The 17,636-nt window shown below is 38.3% G+C and overlaps 1 long non-coding RNA gene across 1 annotated transcript in view; it reads right to left on the reverse strand.

Moving 5' to 3' along the window:
• Positions 1-17,636, reverse strand: part of LOC134800158 (uncharacterized) — a 119,910-nt gene that overhangs the window by 101,264 nt on the left and 1,010 nt on the right. The window lies entirely within an intron of this gene.

Raw genomic sequence — 17,636 nt, forward strand, 5'->3', positions numbered from 1 at the left:
GGTATCGCACGATTTCGGTATCGACACATTTGTCAGCAAAAACATTTTTGTGCAAACTTCGTAATTTTTGCGAAGCTTGCATAAGCAACTTGTGGTATTATACGAGTACAGAATTATGGTAATGTTATTTCTGTATTAAAGTCTCATATCATGAGGCTTCTTGGGTTAGAAATGTTTAATGGTAACACTATTATTTTAATCTAAGAACTATTTAAAACTACGGAAATCACATAAATTGCTCTCAGATTTTACAATACATATTGACCACATTTTTGATTGTTGTAGACTCATGATGACAAATCTAAAAAACAGATACTGGACTAGGTAAATACTACTGACGTTGAGAAATTAAAGGTTTCGAAAAAATTTGGAGTGAAAATATGAATTTTAAGCTTACTATTTTCATGGCTAGCGTTGAAAACGCCTCGCATCACCCTACTGCGCTCCTCGCACTGCGTCCAAATTACCGTTTCTTAACCGTTCCTTTCTCTAACGAAACAGAATACAAAATACACCCCCCGGGGACACATGCCCACCACACGGTCACAGTTAACATATATTAATAACACGTTAATTTATTAACAAGCACTGTTTATCCAGGGATTAACTCAGAATAGTTTTAGTTGAACAACAAAGGGCCGAAAGGGTTCAAAGCGAATTTCTTGCCGACATATTTACCTAAGGTTACCTTCAGGTGATAGTAATTTTACGCGCCAGAGGTCCGAGCTTTGGTTGTGTACATTGTTATGCCTGAAATTTGCGCTGGAGTTCACGCAAGAATGACTTTTGGATGGAAATTCGAAGTTCGCAACGTTTGATGGTTAAGACATTGATGGGATTCATTTGGTTATGGTTTTATGTTTGTTGTTCATTGATCACCAGCGACTTTTGGGGATGCGGATTTAATAAGTGTCACAAAAGGGAAAGTGGTATCTGGTTAGATTTAAATGTCGTTTGAGGTGGATTCTTCCGCTTAATGTAAAGCTCAATAGTTTTACAATTTTGTGTTTTAGTTTGTCGTTATATTCTCATTGCGTGTCGTATATTAAAAGATAAGACAATAGGTTCTTCTTGACTTGTCTCTGAATTAACAATGGTGAATAACTGTTCATATCATATAAAGGATAAACATAAAACGTAACCAAATATGTAACAAGATTTTTTACTAAGTACCAATCCAAAAATATAACGTAATAAACATAAAGTAGTTAATTCAACAGGTAAAGCCTCAGGTTCGTTTAAAACTAGCATCAAAATTCAAATTACAACCACCGCAAACAAAGATCACACAAAAGGCGAAGGTCCGAACCGAACGTGCATCTTTAATGACCAACACGTATTGTTGCACTATTTGACTTATTTAACTACCCTCGAGAATTTCGTAAAATTAAACAATTGTATAGAAAATAAGCTCTGCCGGACGGTGCAAACAAAACTATTGTTACGTGTATTAATTAATGTGAATTTTAAATTTGAGGTTGTGTGGGTCTTTTGTAACGTTTTGTTAACGACTTCAAGGCAGGTTATTTGAAGTTTGAGGTGCCCAAGGGTCAAGAAAGGTAGGTATTACATGCAGTTCAAGTTTCATATAATTATGAAACACAAGAGGGCGAAGAAGATGATGATAATTTAGAAAACTAAAGTTTTATCTATATTTTTTCGTTACTAAGTTCGTATGTATACTTACAAGTAAAACAATACATGGGGGAAAATGCTATTGCACACCCTCTGGTACTAGACTTAATTTCAAAACTTAGCTACAAATCTATAGAAAAACACACGGACCATTTAATTCGAAAACCGTAATTTGGCAAACACGGCTTCCGTCTAAAAACAGAGACGGAGAAAGAATCAGATTTCCGAGTGGGAACCCTTCAGCTTCCTGTGGAGTAGATGATAATTATCCCTTAATGATCGGGGCTCCATCGGTGACGCGGGGGCAGTATTAATATAACATGCGATGACTGCGCGTTCAGACTTGGACCTCATTAAAAAATATACTATCATTTTTTATTTGGGAGGAATTTTTGATAGAGATTGGCGACCAAAACCGTCTGATATTTGACGATCAAAAGATTACTATTACTATTGGGATAGTATTTTCTCTCTTGTACCTAGTTAGTACCTATCAGTGCCAACGAAGTTAAGCTGAGTAATTTTGGTATTGATGAATTTAAGATTCGTCTTGACTTATAAGAAAAATTCTCATCTAAATTTGCCTTATGTGTCATGTAGATAGGTTTGTGTGATTAAAATTAGGGGATATATTTAACATGAAATTTTATTTAGCTAATAATTTTCCAACTGGAGTATACATTTTATAAAAAAATAATTTCGCTATATACACTCGCGTGCAAAAGTATTGCATCACTTTGTATTTTTTCGTCCGCACCCAATATATTTGTAAACTGGTTAATTTCACTAAATTATTTTAATGTAATCATGTTCCTTGAAGTTTTAGCTTTACGAAAAGTAAAAAAAACATGGAAACCGACCCAGTATTTTTCAAATTATCGGCATTTTCCCGATGTAAGCGGTTTCACGTTATCACGCGCACGAGTTGCGCTACCCTTGACTCCTATAAAACGGGGGGCAGAAAGGGGTACATATCTCCGCGTATTTTCCCGTGAAAAAATGGAAACCACTGAAGCTGAAGTCCGCCAAATCGTCCAGCCCCTGCAAGCGGGGCGTAGCCAACGTTCAGTAGCTGCCGAGCTGAATTTAAGCCAATCTGCAATTTGTAGAGTTTACCAGAGGTTCCAGGGGACTCGATCCTTTACTTCAAGACCAAGAAGCGGCCGCAGAAAGTGTACATCAGAGAGGGACGACCGCTTCTTTGTCACAACATCTCTCCGAGATCGACACCAGACAAGCATTGCCATCCAGCAGCGTCTGCGTGAGGTACGAGGAGTGGCTGCCAGTAAGTGGACAGTAAGAAGAAGACTTAAGAAAGCGAACCTGATACCCAGGAGGCCCGCAGCGGGGCCCAGATTACTGGCGCGACACCGTACAGCCTAAAGAGAGTTTTCTGAAAATCACAAGGACTGGGCCATTGAGCAATGAACCCCAGTTCTCTTCTTGAAAGAGTGCAGAATGTGCTTGAATGGATGTGACCGAAAAGGAAGTCTACAGAAGGCCAGAAAAACAGTTAGTTCAATGTTACTTCTCCGAAAGGGTCGCCAATGGCGGTGGATCCGTAATGTTCTGGGGCGGCATTTCCTACGACGGGCGGACAGAGCTGGTTTTCGTGCCTGGCGAGGGCCGTGACAGTGGATTGACCGCTGCCAAGTACGTCACTGATATCCTGGAGGAACATGTTGTTCCTTATGCCGGTATTTTTGATGAGGGGTTCATCCTACTGCAGGATAATGTCCCGTGTCATACCCCTAGGGCCACCGCAGCCTACCTTCTCGAAGTGGGCATCGACACCATGGACTGGCCACCGATGAGCCCGGACCTTAACCCCATTGAACACGTGTGGGACTACCTAAAAAGCAGGGTTTGGAAGCGGAATCCTGCCCTGGTCAATGTTGAGGAGCTGAAGGGAGCGTTGCTGGAGGAGTGGGGCGCTATTCCTCATCATCACATTAAAAAAATAATTAGGTCTATATAACCACTTGGTTTGTGAAAGGAAGTCTGTGGGTGGCAATACCAAGTATTAATTAAATAATAATAATCGATATTGTATTAAAAAAAAATACTTTTAATCTTAAGTTTGCAGATTTATTTTTGAAGCATTATGCGACTACTTTCAGTTTTCTGTTTTTTTGTAGTCTTCAGATTCGAAATTTCATTGTATTTGCCATTTTTCTAATGCGTTACATTATAAGCTTTCAGTTGATACCTAAATTTTCAGAATCGGGTATAGAATTACAAAGATATTGGGTGCAGACGAAAAAATGCAAAGTGATGCAATACTTTTGCACGCGAGTGTATTAAGTAGCAGAGCATTAGAGACCACAAACGTCTACCATTCCTGAAAAACTACTTGCGCTTATGTAAAGTTGTGTCTCTGCGTTATTACGTAAAAAAGAGTTTGGCCCATCATGACGTATTATAGACATGCGTTCTAAGAATTCTCATGCGATATTCCCAGTAAGTCGCGTTTTCTATTTCTTCTGAATTCAGATCTTCTACTATTTAAAATCTTTGATTCGAGAAACCGTCACCATCGTATGTACGAGCCCTAAGGCAGTGTGCTTTCGACTAGAGTATAATATTTATGATAATATCTTTTACTTATGTAACTCTTTGTCTCTGCGTTATTTTGTAAGAAAATTAGTAGGTAGGTATATGTACATTTTCTTCTTAATTCAGCTCTTTCACTATTTCAAATCTTTGAATCATGAAACCGTCACCATCGTCTGTACGAGCCCTACGGAAGTGCGCTTTCGACTCGATTGTTCCACGAGATTTTAATAACGGTGCAACGCAAAGAAGTAAGGCCCATTGTTGACTTCAAGATGGTGGCCACTTCTGCTCACTTCGAATAATATTACACTTTGATTTTATTAAATCTTCAGGATTGGGAATTCGTGTTGGGGATTGTGTTCGTTATGCAGAAAGTTCAATGAGTTTTGAACTTTTGACTACAGAACATTGTACAAATGAACACATGTTTTGTTAACCAGGAAATTCCATTAAATTGAATCTATCGTAAGTCATACTTACAATAAGATTGAAATTATACGTCGAGAATTCAGACTGACGTGAGTTCAAACGCCGTGTTTTTGTTTTAAAACTAGAACAAAAATCATAAAATGTTACTAGTCACATGAAAAAAATAAGCAGTCGTGTACATTTTTCTCAGAAGAGGTAAGCGACAATACCTACTTTTCTGGTGCTTCGGCGTTTACACTAAGTTAAATTAATATTTGCAGGTTATGGTCCTTTTCAGAAGATGCTGCTTATACATATTTAACATTGCCAAAGTGGTCGTTAGTTATTTTAAGCACTTTCCCATGTCTAATACACGCTGATAATGGCACAACTATAAGCGCCATCAAACTATCACCGTTAATAAAAGCCATTCACGACCCGCTAATAGACAAGTCTTTGTCCTAACCGCCTGGATCTTTAGGGGCCATAAATAACTTCATTAGGTACCTGTTCGTGGGCACGTAAAGCATCTTGACTAACAATACGTAAATGTGGGGTATTAAATATATGGGGTGACAGTGGTTTACTGCTAAGGATATAGGGGCATGGGGTTAAACGCAAAATTGGTATGGAAAATTCATAATGTCGCGATGCCCGTGCCGTGGGTCACGGGTTGCGGGAGGGCGATTCTCCATGTTTGATTTTGTAAAGGTGTTCGTTACCAATTTCAAAATATGAACTTACGTGTGTAGATGTTTCAATTGGGGCATATTTTGGATAGTAAGCATTACGAAAGTCGCATAAAGTCATTGTGATTTGTGCTATCTAAAAGCAAACGAACTGACAATTAAACATGGCATTAAAACGCACATAAAGACCGTATTGTTAATTGTAGGGACAACTTTACTTAGCCGTTTTTTTTGGTATTATATTTTTATTTCAAAATTACGCATGTGTTTAATTAGTGCTTTAATAAGGAACACATTTCGTCCTGGGACCTCGACGTAAAGCATATGGTTTGGAAAAAAATTACCCAATCCTCTCGAGTAACAATTACGACTGCTCACAAATACTACAAGAAAATTTGTGGTTTGCGAACAAGACAATATCACACAAAAATAAGTGTTCCGTGAACAAAGTTTTGTACGGAACACTAAAAAATCGTACTATGTAAACAGCAATTACACATGATTCGTATAGCGAAACATCTGGACAGTCTAAGCATTTCTTTTCGTTAAGAAAACAGTTTAGGATCTGTGCATGGTGGCCTTTTAGAGAATATGGCATGCTACTTACGACAACTATGACTTTGACATCTAATTTAACTATCATGGAGCGTTTCTATCGACCCGCTCTAGCGATGGATCAACGCCATGAATGTCCGTTAGGCTTTGGTTTTAAGCTTATTCTTCTAGCTGTCTCCATCATTACGCTTGCATCAGAAATTGAAGGGATTCCAAAACGTGGGGTGAAAAATCGTTTTTATGTGAAAATAAAAATTCACCACATTTATTCCGCAGCTGCTCAATTGAACAGTCATGAAGAGGACACTTAGATAACATGTTTTGGCAGCCTATTAACCTGTCGTTACTTTAAATCGTACCAAAGATCGGTGAAATAGTCTCAAATTCAGCTCGATAGGCTTGTCCGGACTGTATTTGCTATACGGTATTAAAAGCATCATTAAGTCCCTAAAATAAAATAAATGTCAAACCTTCTTAAATCAGATATAGCTTAAAAATACCCTCAGATCAAACTCTTAGAACATAGTAATACAAAATAATACACATGCCAACAGTTAGACCAGGTTTAATCTGTCCCTATACTTAACAATATTGTCTTTATGGTAACAGGTCGTTATTTATGTATTTAGACAGTACAGACTACACAGCTACTTATGATCAAGGAACATAACATAATCAAATAATTCTGGCACAACTCGCAGAGAAGAAGCACCACCGTCGCCAATAAATTATGCAGATCATACACATAGATAAAAAGTAAGTAACTTTTTCTGACACAGTCTTGCACGCTATAAAAAGTGTCAGAAAACTCATTAACACTCAATACATAGAAATAGATACAACCGGCTCTAAGGCTAACCAAAAATCCAAATAAAAGAAACATCATGAAGAAACACACGTTCCACACTCAGCTAATGAACCCGGACGCGGATCCATCATTACACGCGGAGTGTCGCGCAAACAATCGCGTTCCAGTTTTCCAAAAGGGACCGGCTGATAGTAGTGGATTCGTTACAGCACCGAGTCGAGGGCCCATTGTGACTGGAGCGCTGTTGTGTCCGACTTGTGGATAATTGCCCCCGTGCTGGGGATTAGGTTTTCTAGCATTATGATAGTGTGAGGTGTTTATTGAGGAAGACGTGGAATAATAATCAAGGAAATAGTTTCTAGTGTCAGATCAATTTGTTGTTTTTCTGTTCCGCTGTTAGAAAGACATTTCAAATATACCTAGTTAAAAAAATGGTTTTTGCACAAATGTTCTAGTCATTTCAAGAGTTTTCTACGTATTAAAGAATATTTAAAGACGAAGAGTAGCAAACAATCGGAACCCTATGGTTAAGTATGTGGATGTTGCAGTGGTGACCACTAATTGTATTTCTTTCCTTTGCATTCTTTCATGAGCGGTTGATTAAAAGATTTGAATTGAAACTGATCTAAAAATTTGGGTTTGACATTAATATAATTTTCTTTCATTTAAAAGCTTTTATGTAGATCAGACGCAGAACAAATAGAAGTTTGGCTATCAAATGTTGAAACACCTTGAAGTTTTCTCTTAAGCTTCATCTACGGAACTGACCGATAACCAAGATCAAATAATACACTGTTAATCACTTGTCCGACATAGGAGACCTCACCCCACATTGTGTCTGGGACAAGGGTGACACGCGCACAAAGCTTGTTTATTGGCCGAGTACACCGCTATCCATCACCCACTGTTCCCGGACCTCGTGCCCTGATCATTATTTAAAATATAGATGAGAGTGTTTTCTTTCCGATAATCGAGACCGCGATTGAGGGTTCCACACAATAGCGCCTTTTGAAAGCGTCGCCCCGAGCCCTAGACGGGCCCGAGGACCGAAGTCTCGCTTATTTGTATTAGTAAATTGAAGGTACACTGTCCACTCTATTCAGATCCACGCCAAAGCAATCCGAGTCTCCCTTTGGCTCGGATTTTAAAAAGTGGTGGGGGCGCGGGGGGTTCAATTAAGGTGGTCTTTGTGAACATTCTATCGGCGCGCAATGAAAAGAGTTGTGATTTTCTTTGATATGCGGAGACGCGGTTTGCCGAGTGAGAAATCAAAGGGCTCCATAGCGATGCATGACGGGTTTTATTAAGATTTAATGCCGGCAACGACACTCAGAGGCGGGAAAAGAACGAGTCTCAAGTATTCTGTTACGATGTACATTTTACATGGCGCCATTCGTTCGCGAAGCAGCATGGAAATGTGGCGCGAAATTCGTAACAACATTGCATCAAGTGCGAACTTAAGTCGGCTCTCATAATCCTTCGTGCTAATGACGACGCCACGTCACTATCCTTTAGACTATATGAAAATGTACAGATTCAAGTTATCGCGAAGAGGTTCTGCCAGTGAATTTACCACTATTATGTTAGAAAATATAGCGATAAATCACTGACATTTATGCAAATACAGCTCTTCTTGGTCAAACAAAGAACACATAAGGTTTGAATTTAGATATATTTCAGAAAGGTAAGAAATCTATATTTGAAATAACACAATATATATGTCAATCGCGGAATATCCATACAACTCGATTCCCACCGGCTTGCTATATATATTTATTTATTTAGTGTAGGTACCATATGTTCTTCGAAGACGAATACATACTTTTCTATATCGGACTTCCAGTTAAAATGTTCGTCATAAACAATCCTCAAGCATTACAAACCGCCGCGTCACCGTATCCACCTATCAACTTATAAAACGAAAGCACTCAACATTTTCGCAACACCCGACAATCCTGTAGTGTGTGGCGCTCTTAAGACGCTCCAAGATGAACCTTTCCTGTCCGGCCCGCCCACCTCCCTAGCTGTGAATATGTAAGCCTGCGGTGTTCATTAACTTAGCATGTTAAGCCGATGATCGTAGATAGTGTAGGTGCCGTTTTTGGGCCCGATTGAGAAAGGATGTATGTTCGTTTATTAAAGTAACCTTGAGATTTGAGTTGCTCCAAGCCGGAACCTGTGTTTATAAAGATTTAGTGTTTTCATTAAATGACTAAAGAGTTTAAGAGTCACGTTGGGCAAGCCGGACCAGACCGAATTTGGTCTGCTGTTTCTTTAGAACCCATAAAATAAGAAGCTCAAATGTGATAAGTTTGTCTTTTCATTTTATTATAATATTAAACAAGCAAAAGGCATTATAAATTTGTTGATTTTCGATAAGAAATATATCAAAAATCTGATACTGTTAAACAAGCAATGTTTATTGATAAATTAAATATGTAGAATGGGGTTTTGAAAATAGATTAAACAATTTTCAGGAAACTTCTTTATTACGCAAAGCTAGAAACGACATTCAATTTGTTCTAAATATTTAAGTTATGTGTATATTTGCATTTTTTTTCTAGTAGCGCTTAATTCACAACAGACACCCCCATCAATAAATCGTTTAATACATTCTACTTTACATTCTTCTTAAAAATTATCAAAAGCCAACGTGTAGACAGTACCAGAATTCAATTAGTCTTCCACACAAAGGACGGAAACCCGTTAAGTATCCCTTATATCAACTATCGGCATATCATACAATACTCTGGAGATAATAACTTATGACGTCAGCAATGTGCAGTTAATTTCACCAGTTCGTTAGTTCGAGGGGGCTCGAGATATATTGTCTCAGTGGGAATTGTGTATCTTTAGCTGTTATTAAGACCATTCTGTGTAATAGTCGATGATATTTCGATGATGCAGACGTAAAGTTTGGAGATAATATGTGTAGTATGTGCTTTATCGTTTTAGGACTGTTATATCGATTCAGCGTCCGTTAGTAAAGATAGTTTAAGGTTGCGAGATGAAGGCACATATAGACAATAATGATGTTTACGAAACTTAAATTGTTAACATTTTTTGGCAGATAGTTACTGACTTGAGTGGTGATCACGCATAGGAATTTGGTCAAAAAAGGAAACCGTTGGATAATGGCGGCACACTAATGGTTATTGTAGAGATCTTCGGGGGACGCATTTATCTAGTAGTAGAAATTTTCTATAAAGAATCATATTAAAAAGAAAAATACAATGAAACTCCTAAGACTCGCAAGCATATCCATTTAAAATGAGTTACTCATGTAACTGAAGTGAGATTTGATTCCGATAAATTATGATCACTATAACAATGACACATTTGAATCAAGCAATAAAAGTAAAATTCCCTTTGTCTTGATATTGAAGATAAATATCAGACAATCTAGACGTGCATGCAAGTGCACGGACATTTATATAGACTGCGTTTTCACAAAGCGGAGTGCTTTGTCCGGAGACAACAAACGGATCCTCACTCAAAACGCTCGGAGAACGTGGAGATAACTTGTCTTTTAGAAATAAAGGTCAACCTTGCTTTATGAAAACTGGAAAAAAAGCAGTCAAATAACATGCGATATGAAAAATCAATAAGAATAATATGAGGCCATTTGTTATTTATTATAATATCATTAATTAGTCCTATGACTCCTATGGAGCAAACTATAATATTAGTCAAGTCAGGTGGGGTAATTTATACTATACATTCGCTGGAGGAAACCAATAATGAGAAAATATTAATTAAGGAGAACTCTATCAATGGCAAAGTCAACAAGAACACAAAATACGCTACTCTAGTTACATAAATAAAATGTCTTACATTAACACGGTTGTAACTACAAAAAAAAAATGTTTAATTAAAACTCAACAAGCCGATCGAACTTTAGGTCATACCTAAGAATTAGACACACATGCAAAAATATAAATATATAATTTCACTCAAAAACTTCACCCTAAAATTTCATCATCTCTAAGGTAAAAATCACGTCTTTCTCCTTTCAAGTTCTTTTAATCCTTTCAGGTAAAGAAAAGTTTCCCGTGACCAATCTAAAATTGACAAGAAAACCACGAAACGGGGGTAATTTGCAACGGCCTTAATTCCGTCCCGTCCTCTGATAAATCAGACCCACACACTATCGGGACATTATTAATTAAAATCCTGCCTCGGAAGCCCCACCTGTCCCAAGGCGTAACTCCAATCGGTTTAGACAAAGAACGGGCCGATTCGCCTTGGGCCACCAAATCCTTTATAGGGTAGTTAATCCTAGGAAGGACCAAGTATCGATACAAGATAGTTAATAGATTATGTCGATGAGAGGTTTCATAGTTGGGAGTTCGACCCAGTTTTAAGAAGCTTGCAAAGCTATAGCTTCGGATACGAGTATATTTCTTTTGAGATAAACTATTCCTTCTGATATTTTCTAAATTGGTCTACCTTTAAACTCGAAAATATGAGTTTACCGCTAATCTAAGAAAAAACAATATACACAATAAGACGATGTACTAACTCGAGTATGCAAAACATCCAGTCACCATTATCGAAAAAAGAATGAATATTTCATTAATTTATCCTACCGGATATACACTCACTCTTGTTAAGTGCGCTAATCCGTTCAGAAAGAAAAAAATCAGAGAAAAAGGAAATCAAAGAGGAAAACGATCAGTAACAAATAACGTACAAAAAGAAACCACTTAACAACAGCGCTACTTAAAAGAGCATCCAATAAAACAGAAACTAACCCGAACAAACTTCGCAACCAATCTACAGCGGCACGATAAATAAGGCCGAAATCGGAACAAATGGACAGGCGGCAAATTAAACGCGGCTACATTTGGATTCCCATACATTAGGCACATCGATCTCACACGTCTAAACAAAGGCTCGGCGAAACGCTGGTGAACACGCGATCGTCTTAAGTTCTCCCCAAAACCTTCTCGGAAGGGGTCATCGGGATTTAGAAGCTATGCCGAGGTGGGTAAAGCGTATATTGGTTTGGGGGTTTTGGGAAAGGACTTTATAGAAAGGGAGGCAGTTGGACTGTAGTGTAACTGATACTTTGCGATTGTTCAAACAGGTGTTTTGTCAATAAGAACACTGTTTTTAGAGGTCTTAATGAGGTTAGCGATTTAGGAATGAAGCTTAAAAGATTAGGCTGCATAATTTTGACAATTACAATACAAATACTCAGTTTTGCACATCTCAATAGAAGAAGAAAATATATGTTTACGTTTAAGTCCATTAAGTTCAACTTTCTCAGTGAAAGAATTTGAAATAAATAGTTCAAACATTTTCTAATACCTATCTCATTGAAAACGTTTCTAAGACTTTAGTATACTTTATCTGCAAATATTCACAAATCAACTGACAAGATTCATTTCTGAGCAACGAACTCGCTGATCCGATTACTATTTTCTTCCAACAGAGATATCTCCCCCTGAAAGAAACAAATGTTTAAAGCTGCTTCAAGCAATCTAGCGGGTTCATATACCTGTTTTAGTAGTAAAAAGTTCCGCGTTGAGTTTGGCTGAACGACGTGGCTAACGAGCAAACTTAACAAATCCGGACAAATCTGTCGAAAATCAGTCTCCCTGCTAAGTGGACCTTCAGCACAATAATACAAACGAAAAACATTATATCCCATGCCTAGTAATTTGCCCTTACAACACCGTGTGACAAGCGGACGCCCCTTTAATGCGGCACAAGCAAAAACAAAACAATCCGATGCTCACCTCCTCGCGTCCGGTTCCGTACAGTAAATTTACATTCCCCACCATCCATCCCAGAAGTCCATCCGGGCTGGTAATAAAACGGTCTTGAGGCGCAAGTCTTGAGGGGGCAAGGCATGTGAGTGGAGCGGGAGACTATCGAGATTTAAATATGGACGAAACACTACAGTTCACATGATCTCTGTAAATAAAAGTGTAAAGTGAAGCTCCAGTTACCTACATTTGGCGCTGAAGTCCCAGTAGATTTGCTGAATGATCGAAATTTGGTATAAAATTGAAAAAGGTGGTTAAGTAGTGCTCTTGTATAGTCCTTCAAGCAATTTTCGTCAGTAGAAAAAGCGGCAAAATTTAAAAATGTAAGCGCGAAGGGTGTTCGTCCCGTAGAAAATTTGAATTTCGCGCCTTTTTCTACTGACAAAGTTGTTTGACCGGCTATAAGTCATTTAAGACACTCAGGAAATATTCAACACCAGATTTATTTGAAATAAGCTTCAAAGTTGACAATCACATTTCATAATCAATGCGTACAAAGTCCTGCAGCTTGCAAGGAAAGAATAATAGCAAAATTTTTCGGATTTTTCCTTATAATACAAAGATGAGGACACATCAGCCGCTAATTCTTATTGTTTGCCCCTGACTCAAGACGGCCGTTCAGGCCTTAGAGATATATGCCGAAGGGTACACGGTACACCCTGTTTACAGGATGATGGTATCTCGTAATTGTGACAATATTTGCTTGAGGCTTTTATGGTTAAGGTACAGGTAAATTGGTGGGGTCATTTTCCACTAAAGTTTAAGTGAAGTTGAAATTTGTGATATCTGATTAATTAAATCGCAAAGTTTAATTGGAGCCTGGGGTCTTATCAATTATGGAGCTGATTAGTCTAGCGTTCTGGTCTTGTTTTACTTTAAATGTATTGTAACATCGGAACTTTGGAGTAAACAAATTAGTAATTAATCTGAGAAACGAAAAAGATTATAACTCAAGTCGTGTGTTTCAAACACTTAGAAAGTAAATTCCAATAAAAAGTTGTGTAAAAATTCGCGACGTAAATAACGCATTAAAAAGTATAAACGAAAACACTAATAATATAAGAGTCATCATCATCATCATGACGTCTGTATAATCCATCCTGTGTGCCATTTGGTCTCACCACTTAACCAACATATCCAAATGGCTCCTTCTAAGTTTCAGCACACCCCTTGCTCCAGATTTAGGGTCGCACTCACAACGGGCTAAGGTGAAAAGTACACCTAAGTTCAGATTAACAATCGGACCGGGCAAAGGTCCGCCGGCCTCGGCGATAAATTCCCCTGGATAGAGCACTCCGCAGGCCCTTAAATATTGAGACGATCTAAGTTTTTGGATGGGTTAAGTGGACATTGGTTGTGTAATCTTGCCTTTGCCCAAAAATGATGTTTCTTTTGAATTATTTTAAACAGAACACGCGCGACGTTGAATGTTATAAGTGTTCTAACTTCTAAAAGGATCATAAATTGAAAAATTTGGCCAACATGTGTCACTGGAGAATAATATACAGAGAAAACAGTGTTTCCTTTTTTTTACGACAGTATACTCGTATAGCTACGAAAAAATGATGAGTAGATACAGAATTTTATTCGCGTACTAGTGTCTGCATGACACATTTAGTCCGGCATACTATTTTACATTGAATCGTCTCTTTTTCGTCTATTTTTTAATACTAGTTACATATATTATCAGCACACGTATCGTTTAAGATATTTTAGCAATAGTTGCAAATGTAGACACATTTTCTGTTCGGTCACACACTATTCGGTTTTGGTCAAAATTGCCTCAAAAAAGAAGGTTTAGGTTTAGCCATTCTCATTCAGCATTTTATTCAGACAAGAATTTTTGAAAAATGTTTGGCGCTATTAGCCGTTTCTAAGTCCGCATAGATCCTTGCGCACATCCGTCGCTACATCGTTGGCCACTATAAATCGGCCAATGAGAAGTAGTGATTTAATCGGAAACCCCAGGGCCCGAGGAAGCCATTAAATCGTATGGTCAGAGGATAATTAATTCTGCGGGCACGGTCAAGTGAGATTAATGGCAATAGTCTTTCGATGGGCAGGCGTGGATTTAAATGTACAACATAATACTTCAAGAACAATGGCTTATAGGGTATTACTTTCGGGTTCGACGCTCACGCTTCACCAAATACACTCAAGAGGAATTAAATCGGGTAATGGGATCACTTCGGTCTTGCAAATCGGTTATTTTGTATGGAAATGTCGCTAAAAAGCTCACTTTTTATACATTTATACTCAAAGGTACTGTAACTTGTAGGTAGGTACGCTGTACAACTAGTGATCCAAAAGACTCGAGCCTTTGGAGCTCTATTTTTTAGGGCTCGCCTCATCTCTTGACGCCTAAAAGGCTAAAAGCCTATTTAGCTCTTTAGCCCCCGAGCCTAGTTCTATTTAAGAGCCTAGACTCTTGGGGCTAATAACCTTATTAAGCCCCAAAAAAAAAAGCCTATTTAGCTCTTTAGCCCCAAGCCTTAATAAGGTTATTAGCCTCAAGAGTCTAGGATCTTAAATAGAACTACGCTCGGGGGCTAAAGACCTAAATAGGCTTTTAGCCTTTTAGGCGTCAAGAAATGAGGCGAGCCCTAAAAAAAGAGCTAAAAGGCTCGAGTCCTTTGGATCACTATTGTACAACACAATTGAGTCTTTTTCAGATGACTCTCAGTTTATGTAAAGTCGCCATCAGATATATCGGAGCGGCAAAGGCGCTCAAAAATATCTGAACACGCCTTTATTATCAAGACGTTAGAATGTGTTCAGATATTTTTGACCACCTCGACCGCTCCGATGTCTGATGGCGACTGTACAGTACAGCTGTCGAAGTGGGCAAAAATATCTGAACACGCACTCTAGCGCCTTGAAAATAGAGGCGTGTTCCGATATTTGTGAGCACCTTGGCCGCTCCGATATATCTGATGGCGACTGTACATACAGTCAAGGAATTTAATTTCCGACCCATTTCGTACCTTGTCACAGTGACAATCAATATGAAAGTCGCTAGAGACCTCATACTATTGTCACTGTAACAAGGTACACAATGGGTAAGAAATCAAATTATTTTTAACATACGTGAGTGACCCGTTTCTCACTGAAGTTTTGTCAATAATCAATATCATATTATGTACCAATTTTGGACAAAAGCGCTGGTGGCCTAGCGGTAAGAGCGTGAGACTTTCAATCCGGAGGTCGCGGGTTCAAACCCCGGCTCGTACCAATGAGTTTTTCGGAACTTATGTACCTACGAAATTAAATATCATTTGATATTTGCCAGTCGCTTTTCGGTGAAGGAAAACATCGTGAAGAAACCGGACTAATCTCAATAAGGCCTAGTTTCCTCTCTGGGTTGGAAGGTCAGATGGCAGTCGCTTTCGTAAAAACTAGTGCCTACGTCAAATCATGTGATTAGTTGTCCAGCGGACCCCAGGCTCCCATGAGCCGTGGCAAAATGCCGGGATAACGCGAGGAAGAAGACAGATATAATAAATTTGGGACTATAATGACAGATGGGTCGAACAAATCGGCCAATCAAGCTGTGAATTTAGTAGCTGGAATTTAAAAACAAAGATCAGTCAGACAACTTGAATTTTATTTGAGGATTTCCACAAAGTAACGCCTGATTCTATGAATTATTTTATTTTAAGACTATCAAAACGAAGTTGTCCAAAACACATAATAGATATAGTAATGTTACTTTGTACAGAATCATGTTGCCTCAACACTACTAGTTTCAATAGACTTGATGATGATTTTAGGTATAAGTCCTTTCCCAGGCCTCAAACTTTGTACTTACCAAAATTCATTTAAATTGAGTGGTTTAAGCTTGACGAGGTATCAGACAGACAGACACAGTAACTTTCGCATTTATATTATGAGTGGGGATTGTATGTAACAGAAAACATATTTGATGCGCTGCCACATCAAATTTATTTAATGGGATGCTGGATTTAGCTTTTGCTTTCTTTATGACTTAGGACTGATACAGACGGACTGAAACCCGACTGCATATAGGAACTGCATGTCGACTGCACGCCAACTGCAACGACGGCGTGCAGTTCCCATACAAGTCGCAGTTGGGTTGCAGTATGTACCGGCCCTTAATGAGTTGTAGTAAAAGTACTTAAAGTGTCATTCTATGAAACTTGCTAACTATGTAAAGAAAAGTCACTAGTAAATTCATCATTTTTGACAGTTTCAATATGGCGGTTTGTTTACATAGTTAGCAAGTTCCATAGAATGACACTTTAAGTGGTCGTGAGTTCAAGTCTCACAAAAGACAGTACATTTTCCCACTTTTAATCTATCTTTAACTTTGACTGTTCTGCAGGAAAACAAGAATATTTGAAGAGAATAGTGTTGAAAATGCTACCAGGACAGTAACCTGCAGCTCTAACTGTAGGCCTAGCACATGATTGGCGTCACAGTATCTCGCGGCGAGATAGACTACCCGTCTTTTTCTATGTGAATAAAAGAGGGTCAGGTAGTCTATCTCGCTACTACAAGATACTGTCGCGCCAATCAGCGGCAAAAGTTGCTAAGCGGGTGAGGTGGTCAAAATTACCTTGACAGTCTTGACACACTCTTATTGTCTTAACAATAAAGTCACATCAAGATCATTTCGGACATCTGGCCCGCTTTGCAACTTCTGCTGCTGACAGTACAATCAAAGGTACACTCTCATTTTAAAACTATACCGAAATAACATTAAATTTGATATGAACATTCAAGTAAAATACAAAGGCTAAAAAATAACTGCATTTCTTTTCATTTTTCGCGATTTCGGTATTGGTCTCATAGTAAAAGTTGCTCAGTATAACACCAAAACCTCACTGGTAACGGGAATGCAGTTATTTTTTAGCCACCCTGTATATCTATGACTGATACTAGTTTACGTTGCTAGAAATTGTAATACAAAGAAATTAGAGAGTAGAATTTTTAGACACAAAACTGAATATTTTTTGACATTATGATACAACTATAGTTTTTAGGGTTCCGTACCCAAAGGGTAAAACGGACCCTATTACTAAGACTCCGCTGTCCATCCGTCCGTCCGTCCGTCCGTCTGTCATCAGGCTGTATCTAGTTATCTGTGATAGCTAGACAGCTAAAATTTTCACAGATGATGTATTTCTGTTGCCGCTATAACAACAAATACTAAAAACAGAATAAAATAAAGATTTAAGTGGGGCTCCCATA

This window comes from Cydia splendana, chromosome 19 (assembly GCF_910591565.1).
Source record: "Cydia splendana chromosome 19, ilCydSple1.2, whole genome shotgun sequence".
NCBI classification, from domain to species: Eukaryota; Metazoa; Arthropoda; class Insecta; order Lepidoptera; family Tortricidae; genus Cydia; species Cydia splendana.